The following is a 9142-nucleotide window of genomic DNA, read 5'->3' on the forward strand; positions in this document are numbered from 1 at the left end:
CTGAGGGCAGCAAGGCTCAAGCAAGCTGGGAGGAAACTAGATGGAGGATGGCCTAGGCCAGAAAGGTTGCTTAGGGACAAAGTAAGGCAGAGAGAGAGCATGTGGTGAGGCCAGGTTTGAGAGGGAAGCTGGAGGGGCAGCAAGGAGCCTGGCATTAGCATCTCACTGAAATTTCTGAGACATATCCCCTGCAGGGAACCCAGAGCTTCACACCAGCACAATGGACTCATGTGACGCACATGGGAAGAAAGCCTGGCAGGTGTGAAGTGCAATTCCCACGTGAGGTTCCTCCCATCCCTTGCCAGATAGTCCTTTCCAGCTGCCACGTCCATTTGCCTGAGCAGTGGAACAAAGCCAGTTATGCTCTCACCAGTAGAGATTTAGCAATTCCCCTACTTGCCCTCTGCCCAGAGCATCTACAGAGCCTTTTCTGAATTTCTGTTAAAAATAATAATGCATTTTGTTCTGCTTCACAAGGCCCACTGCTCACCTGCCTGCATCTCTTTCAGACTCCACTAGTTCCTCTTTTCTTTCACCAGCGTAATCATTTTATGCTCTCATCTTTTCCTTACATTATTTGGGTGATTGTGGACACATTTTTATTGCTGAGATTTACAAAAGAACTCAGTCAACCCTTACACAGCAGAGCTGATCCTGCTCTAGAAGTGGGAAGGAATGACTGTGTGAGTTGGTCCCCACACCACACACGTGGCTCTGGAGATGCAGCTGATCAGTCTCAAACCTGGGGTTCCTTGAGCCCCACAGTGCAGAGCCCAGGGCTGGTGTGCACAGTGCTACACACACTCCTGGCAGGGCTGGGAGGGAGTTTGTTCTGGTGCATTGCTTCCTCTGCAAGGCTTGATGTCCTCGTACAAAATTAGCATACAGTAAACCCAATCTTTCCAAACCAAGGAGGAAACAAATGCCCTCTGAAGGACCATGACAAAACTAAGTAAAATTAGGAGATTCCCTGAGGCATCAGTTCCCCGTGCCTAGAGACCAGCTGAGCAGTGAAACTCCCTCTGGAGGCTGCTAATGCCTTCCTCTGCTCTTTGAAAACGATGAGAGAGGCAGGCTCGCTCTTTCTTCCTCTTCCTCTTTATTCATTCACCGGCATCTGCATTGCGTGCTAACACAGCCTGCACTGTCCCTGAGCATCCAAGGGAAGGCGGGAGGAGCTCCAGCCAAACCCCGGGTCTCAGCAGAGGCTGCACTCACAGCCTCGTGTGAAAGCTGCTGTCGGGCAGGAGCTGATGGAAAGAGCTGCCAGAGGAAACCCTTTTTCTTGGCAGAGCAACTTCTAACACTGCCATAAATTTAAGAAATGAGTCTGCATATATTGTAACATGTATTGTAATCTGCTAATAATATGGATAATGTACATTATACGAGCACGTGCAATAGATACCATATACAGGGATGTTGTTAACAGAAAGATGATAAAGTGTGTCACACATACCTAATTACTAGTCATTACTCCAGATAAAGCTGGTTTTGCCTATGCCTTTTTCTTCAGCATTCACTTACTGTGCCTTAGGGGTCCCAATTTTCCTAATCCTAATCCTAAATGTAATCTTTAACCTTCCTTTTAACCCTCCAAAATTGCTGCCCCGAATGCCTGCTGTGGTGCTGTTACTTATTCACAGTTAAAGAGAGCATTATTTCAGCAGCCCATCTACCTCTTGCTCTCCTGATTCTCTCTATTCACAGGCAGCTTTGCTTCTCTCCTTTTTCTGTTCATCTGGAATAGCCCATAATGGCTCCCCCGTGGATCCTCACTACCCACCTGTCTTGGTCCAAGCAGGACAGCTGGAATCAGGTGCCTTGCTGAGACCAGGGACTGGTGGCTTTTATGAGCTGACCTGTGCACAAGGCAGGTGGTGGCTTCACCAATTTTTGCCTTTTTTTCTCTCTTCTGCTCCTACAAGACCAGTCCTATAAAAAATGAGAGAGGCCCAAGCACAGGTACCTTTAAAACCACATCAGATCCTACACCTCAGCAACCAAACATCTCTTCAACCAGACACAATAGAAAGAAAGAAAGAGAATGAAAAACAAGTAGCAGTTACCAGAACTGGGCTACAGAGAGAGGCCAGCAAGACAGGAATTTCATTTGCCAAGGAGGAACTTAAACTGATTGGCTTCTAGTAGCCTGGAATAAATGTTGACACCAATTTGACTTAAAAGCTGCCATTATTTTTCAAAGCCATTTTCCCCAGCTGCCAGAAAATACAGTCACATTCAAAAGCTACAAGCAAGCATATCAAGTTTCAAGCAACTGAACTGCACCCAGGTTCCCATGATGGCACCTGGCATTGACCACATCAGAACAAAGTCATGGCACTAAGTGCTACCAGCCCGAGTCACACAGCAAAAATGCTTCTTGAGTTGGATCTTTGTAGCACCAGCCATGCCCATACCCTGAGGCCACATCCATAACTCAGCCTCCTGCAGATAAAAAAAATAAATTTGGGTGTCTCAGCACCAACTCAGACCATTTGTGTCTGGGCAGGGACTGATGATGGAGTCTGCACAAAGCAGCCAGTGGAACAGACCCAAGTGTGTGAGAGGGCCATATGGACTGACCAAACCCTCCTGGAGCAAGCACTGGGCACTGTTACACTCTCCCAGCTCCCACTGATGGCAGGGAGGTTACAGGAACCTGACCATGAGAGATGGCTTATGATTTGGGGGTTGGTATTGCATTTCTGAAAGGCTATTTCTGACAGTCCCTGTCTAACCCATTCAAACACCATCAGCTTGTGTAACAGAGATGAAGTTGAGACAAGTCCCACGACGCACAGATACTGTTTTCTGGCCATAATGTCATGTTTTCCTTGCAAAAACTCAGTTCCAGGAAATAAGAAAAAGAGAATGGTTATTACAATATCACTGTATCAGATAGAACATATACAACTACCTGAAAGGAGGTTGTAGCCAGGTGTAGGTTAGTCTTTTCTCCCAGGTAACAAGTGACTAGAGGAAAACACCTCAAGTTGCATCAGGGGAGGTTTAGATTGGATATTAGGGAAAATTTCTTCACCAAAAGGATTGTCAAGCCCTAGCAGAGGCTGCCCAGTGGTGGAGTCACCATCCCTGAAAGGACTTAAAAACCATGTGGATCTGGCACTCAGGGACACAGTTTAGTGGTAGACCTGGCAATGCAGCGCTAATGGATGGACTTGGTGATTATAGGGGTCTTTTCCAAGCTAAACGATTCTATGATTGGGAAAAAATAAGACAGACCATCGTGCTACATGAAGTCTGCCCAGCATGGAGGGAACACTTTGGCTGTCTCCTCTGCACCAGGCTGCAGTGAACACAAAAGGGCAGCAGTTTCTAACAGAGCTCTGGAAGAGATGTTAATGTCTCCCAGCAAGGCAGACACAGCTCCACCAAAGCATCCCTGATGGCCACACACAGGAGCAAGTGTATTAGAGCCAGACAAAGACTCGAACTTGGCAATGTCTGAAACAGCCTTTCCAGAAGGTGAGACACCCAGCCTTTTTCTGGACACCAAATTGCAAGGAAATGAAAGCACAGGGAGTTGACGCGACCTCAAACAGCAGCGGGCATTAAAGCTTCTTTTACTCATATCTACACAAATGTAAGAGCTGAGGAGCTTTCTAGGTTGCTGTCCCTTCAGTCAGTGGTACATTCCTGATAACGTTCCTAAAATTGGCATTCTTTTGCCAGTCTCACATTTTGCCAGGAACTGTCTGGGAGGGGAAACGTGCTGGGGCACAGAAACCCTTGCTGAGCCAGCTACTCAGGGAGGCACTGGGGTCTGTGTCCCACAGGGGTAAACACAGCAGGCATCTCTATTAGTGACTCTGCAGCCTTCTGGTGTCACGCTGTCGTGGCAGGGAAACCTGTCAGAAAAACCAGGGCTGTAATTAAAATGTCGTTTTTACACGTGGGGGGGAAATGTACTCAGACGGAGAACACGAAAAACGAGTTGGAGCTGATGGAAGGAAACAAGATTGTTTTAACAGCAGCAGCCACTGGGTGGTAGAGTCTGCTACCAAGAGAGGTGGCCAAGGAGGCGCTGCTGCCAGGGGCCACCGTTGTCTATGTAGAGTAGTCACTGCTAATGCAGGGATGCCCTGAAAATCCTGGGGTCAGCTGCCCCCCAATGGTCCTCTCAGCCCTGCTCTCACAGTTCACATCAAATCAAAGCAGAAGGAGTGTGTCCTTGGTTACACTGAACCCCCCAATTATGCTGGTGCAAGATGGGTAACAGAAAAATCAGCTCCGAGATCAATATTTCTATTAATTTACAAGCATAACAAGGTTAGAGAGGTGAACAGAGTAAATAATTAACTCATTTACAGGTGGTTTGGGTTTTTTTTAAATAGAAAGAGCCGTTTTATTCTCCTGGGCAATTAGCTATGCAGTTGACATTAATCACAACTACAGCAATTATTTGAAGTATTTGATTAATCAATCCAGAGAAAAAACAGAGCTAGGCCAAACTACCCTTGCTGCACAGCCCTGTTGGTCAATCAGTCAATACACAGGTGCTGGCTTTCAGAAAGGTGACATGTTTCCTGCTGGGTACAACAAGTCCTCTGGCTGGCTGGATACAGCAGTAAGATGGATATAACCCTTCAGGTGGGGAAGATGCAGCCCATGATGCTTTCCAGCTGAATTAAAGAGTATTTATTAATGCCAGACTTGCTGAATTGGGACTCTCAGCACTTGTGGCCCTCCAGCAACTAAAGCACAAATACAATCAAATGCTTGCCTGGACCTGATGCTACGCATGAAAAATACCATTACAGAGCAGTGTGTGTCAGCCAACACTGGCAGCGGGCTAAAAGTCCTAATTCTTTCCTTCTCATCTATAATGTGAGAAGTTATTTCAGTCAAGGAAGAATGATGAGCATAGAAGGTGGTCTGAACATTATTATTATTAAAAAATTAGGTTGGAAAAGCTCAGAGGTATGGGGGGTTTTCCTTGCTATTTTTTCTTCTAATAATCACGCTGTAGTGGAATTCCAGTTTACAATTCCTGCTACTGGTAGCAGTGATCTTCAAACTTAATTGGACAAAACTGCAGACTCTTGGAAAACCACCCAAATCAAATTTCAGCACTTTTTTGACAATTCTCACACATACCAGTAGACAGCTGGTAATGTGCTATGTTAAAGTACATTCTCATCTGGTTTTGCTCTGGATTAGGCTGCTGCTTTAAAAATGTAAATGTTAACTCCCAGAACAAACTTTACTTGATGATGTTAAGCTTATGTGTAAACTGAAATGCAGCAGACTTTCATTACAAGAACTCAACCATTTAAAAAGATGAAAATTACAAGATGGGGCACATTTTTTAAACAAATATTGGAACATTCAACCTGTATTTTTTTATTATGTTTCCCCATCTAACACTTCTATTGCTGCATATAAATGAAAACTAATGCTTCTTTAACATAAAAACTGTAACGGATCAAAAATCTTTTGGACTGCTACAACTTCCTGCAGGGAATCTGTCTCATGGTTATGGCAAAGCAAACTTCTGATGTGTGGCAGCTGATTGCACTCTCTTCTGAGCACCACCCAGGTGAAAAGCAGGCTCTCCTGTGTACACACAGGGCACCAGAGTGCCACATTCCCAAAGCTTTTGTACGCAGATCCTCCACACACAAAGCCAGGAGATTCCACTCCAGTGTAGAGGACACGCTGCAGGAAGAGAGGCAGGGTCTAGAATAAGGCACCACGTACATGCTTTTGGTAAGATCAACCACTCCAAGTTTTTTGTCAGCTCCTCAAGCAGCATATTTCTTACATCTGGCATGCAAAATACTGTAATAGTGAAGAACGTCCCATTTTGATTTAAATGAATGCATTTATTTCCAAATGGGAGACCGTAAGTTAAACAAACACATTTCTCTCTTTGCACATGAAAGCATTGTTTTGTCACAGATGTACAGTATAATACATTTATTTTCTCAATTGTTTTGTATTTGTAAGGCACTGCCAGTTATTTGGATGGGTTTGTAAGGATGAAGCAAATTGCTCTGTGGGGCTCTATTCAGGGAACATAATATTCCCACAAAAGCACCATAATTCTGCATGCAGCAACACAAACTGCCACCACATTGCAGCAGCTGGCAGGGTGGATAGAGTTAGCATTATCAAAACCAGCATGACAGCTCCACTCCAAAACCCCCTTGCATGCATAAATTAATGATGAATGTACATTGATTAGCCCCCACCCAGACTCCAAGGAACCCTGCCTTCCCTGCAATACAACTTGGAACCTCACCACAGTTAGTTTGGCCATTCACAAGGCCTGGGGAGCACTTCAGCTTGTAGTTGAATGGCACTGGCCTTGCCCAAACCCCTTGAGCCCCACTTGAATACATTCACTGGGAAGATTAGGGACTGTGGAACAGCCCCCGAGCCACGGGCAACAGCCAAGAACACAGAATATCATCAGCCACATGCCAGGAGGTGCATTTTGGGAGGTTTCCCACACAGAAAGCTGAGAGGAAGAAGATCCTGACAGGGACCCTGTCTTTGTTCTAGAAGTTAGATATAAATTCAGCTGCACCTGTCCTTCTGACCAACTGCCTCCCAGCTCCAGGCAAAACAAGCTGTCACAGAAACACTTCACAAGACTGTGTTTTTCACCACAGCTACAACAAGCTGGAAGTATGCACAGGCTCAGTGGACATTGCTGCCCCCAAACTCTCAGGGGTTTCCATCCATTTGCCAGCTTCCTCCACAGCTCTGTCTAACCAGTTCCCACCTGGCACACTCTGGCTTCCTGAAACTTGACCAGAAAGGTCTTCCTATCCATTTCGAAGTCCTTCTGGTTACACAAAGAAAGGGTTTAAAAAAAAAAAAAGGAAAGAAAATCTGTGTTCTTAATGCAGGCTGACTAACCCATGTTAGCTATCTCAGGTTAAAGCAGTGAAGACAAGGCAGCTTGTCCTGGAGGCTCAAGCAGAACATAACGAGGTAATTCACATTCCAAGTCAGCTTGTCTTGTGTGATATTGAATTTGAGTGCAATGCCTTTAGCATGCATAGGTAGATAGGTAGGCTTGTACTGAGTATATAAGACAATAATAATGATACACAGGCAGAGTGAATACCCAGATCTGATAGGAAAGCCTCCTGTTCTACGGCTACCTCTCTAAAATATCGCTGCAGTTTCCTGTCAGGTGACTTGACCTTTAAATGCACATCTTCACTTTATGATTAGTTTCTGTGGGTCATCTATGGAGCTGCTTAAGCCAGGCTTCACCTTGCATACTAATGACTCCTCTCAGCCTAGGAATATGCTTTTGGGTGCTGCTTCTGTTACCATACACAAACTCAGCTTGAGAAAACCTTGCACAGCCTAGTTTATATGAGCAGGTGCACTGAAATTCAGCAAGAGAGGAAAATCTGCATCAGCAGGAATATCAAGAGAGGAGCAGTGCAAGGAGGCCTTAAAGAAATAACCACCCTTGCTTTATACACATTGTCTCCTACAGACATCAGAGTTGGAACTTCCATGGAGAGGTCTAACAGGGATTGAGACACTAACTTAAAGGTCTAGTCTCTAATGGAATCCTTTTTCCAGCTACAGAGAAGTTGTTTGGGATCCCATTGCTCCTCTAAGCCCATCTTTCCATCACCTCTTTGTATGCAGCATCATTAGCAGCTTGTCTTCAAGCAGTAACAGCTCATGACCTCAGAAAATTTACTACTTATAGCACTAACAGATAAAAATAAAAACAATGCAGAAGGGAATTTGGGCAGAAAAGAAATCTCAGCTTTCTAGATTTTTTTGCAGGATCATTTCAGTTTTGATCAGTCAGCTCTGCTGTGGAAGCCAGGGAAGAGCTGACTCAGTGAACACACTAAGTGGTGATTACATACAGCAACCTAATGATGGCAAGATGATGTTGTGGTAACTTGTGTACAACTGCTGAGCATCACTGGGACAGACAAAAGAATAAGGAAGAGCCCTGCAATATATTGCTGTGCTTCCTAATAGACCAGTAAAATTCCTGTTGGCAGAGTCCTGAGGGAGGTCTTGAACCTTTGCTGGAGCTGGTGGCTGGCAGAAAAAGGCAGTGTCAGATGAGTTCTCTAAGCTCTTTGCAAAGGTGAGCCAGACCATTATCCTTGTTTTGCACACCTCCATGTGATTAGCCCAAAGTGACTTAACCAAAATGAGCCACCCCTCAAGATGTCCAGCCCATCTTTTCTGTATCCCAGGCTGTCATTCATCAAGCTACAACAACAGATCCCTGGAAGACTACAGTCTCTGACCATTGAAATGGCAGTGAGCAAATCCCATAAAGAGCACGAGAGCTGGGATGATTTTCCTGCTGCTGGTTGTTTCCTGAGAAAATTCTAGAGAGGCTGTTCTCACAAACAGGACGGGAAGGCAGTGCTGTTGCAGAGTCCACTGCATGGGTGGGTTGATCTCACTGCCAGCCACAGCAAAGAGAATAATTACACAGAAATAACCCCAGTAGGAGCAGCAGATTATCTGTGCATTTGCTAGCAAGGTGGATGAAGGTGTTGCAGAATCCTAGAATGGTTTGAGTTGGAAGACACCTCAAAGACCACTTAGTTCCAAACCTCTGCCATGGGTAAGAACACCTTCCATTAGATGAGGTTGCTCCATGCCCTGTCCAACCCAGACTTGAACACTTCCAGGGATGGGGCATCCACAGCTTTAGAGTCTGTGAGACCCCCATGCCAGGGTCTCACCACCCCCACAGCAAAGAATCAATTAAAGGTGTTTACCAATTCAATTACACTTAGACACTGGGGAGCAACAGAAAAGAGGCAGATGGTGTAGCTGGATCAGAGCACAAGAGCAGGTCAAACAGATTTAAAAGAAGATTTGAAGTATGAACTTCTCGGCATAAGGCAGCAGTTGCAGTGAAATACACCAATATCACATGGCAATCAATACAGATCAAAGATGGGTCACTTTTACAAAACACCTCCCCGTTTCCAAGTGGATCATTAAGAAACAAAAAAAAAAGGGGAACTATTCACTGCAGTTACCACAGCTGACACTGTCTAGAGCTGAAGTCATTACATGACTTCATGTCTGAAAGGAACGAAAAGAAAACAGATCCCTTTTTTTGGAGCCCTGTGCTGAAACTGCCAGTCCGACTCCCAAAATA

The sequence above is a fragment of the Neopelma chrysocephalum genome, unplaced genomic scaffold, assembly GCF_003984885.1.
Source record: "Neopelma chrysocephalum unplaced genomic scaffold, ASM398488v2 Primary Assembly neopelma1_124, whole genome shotgun sequence".
Classification (NCBI taxonomy): domain Eukaryota; kingdom Metazoa; phylum Chordata; class Aves; order Passeriformes; family Pipridae; genus Neopelma; species Neopelma chrysocephalum.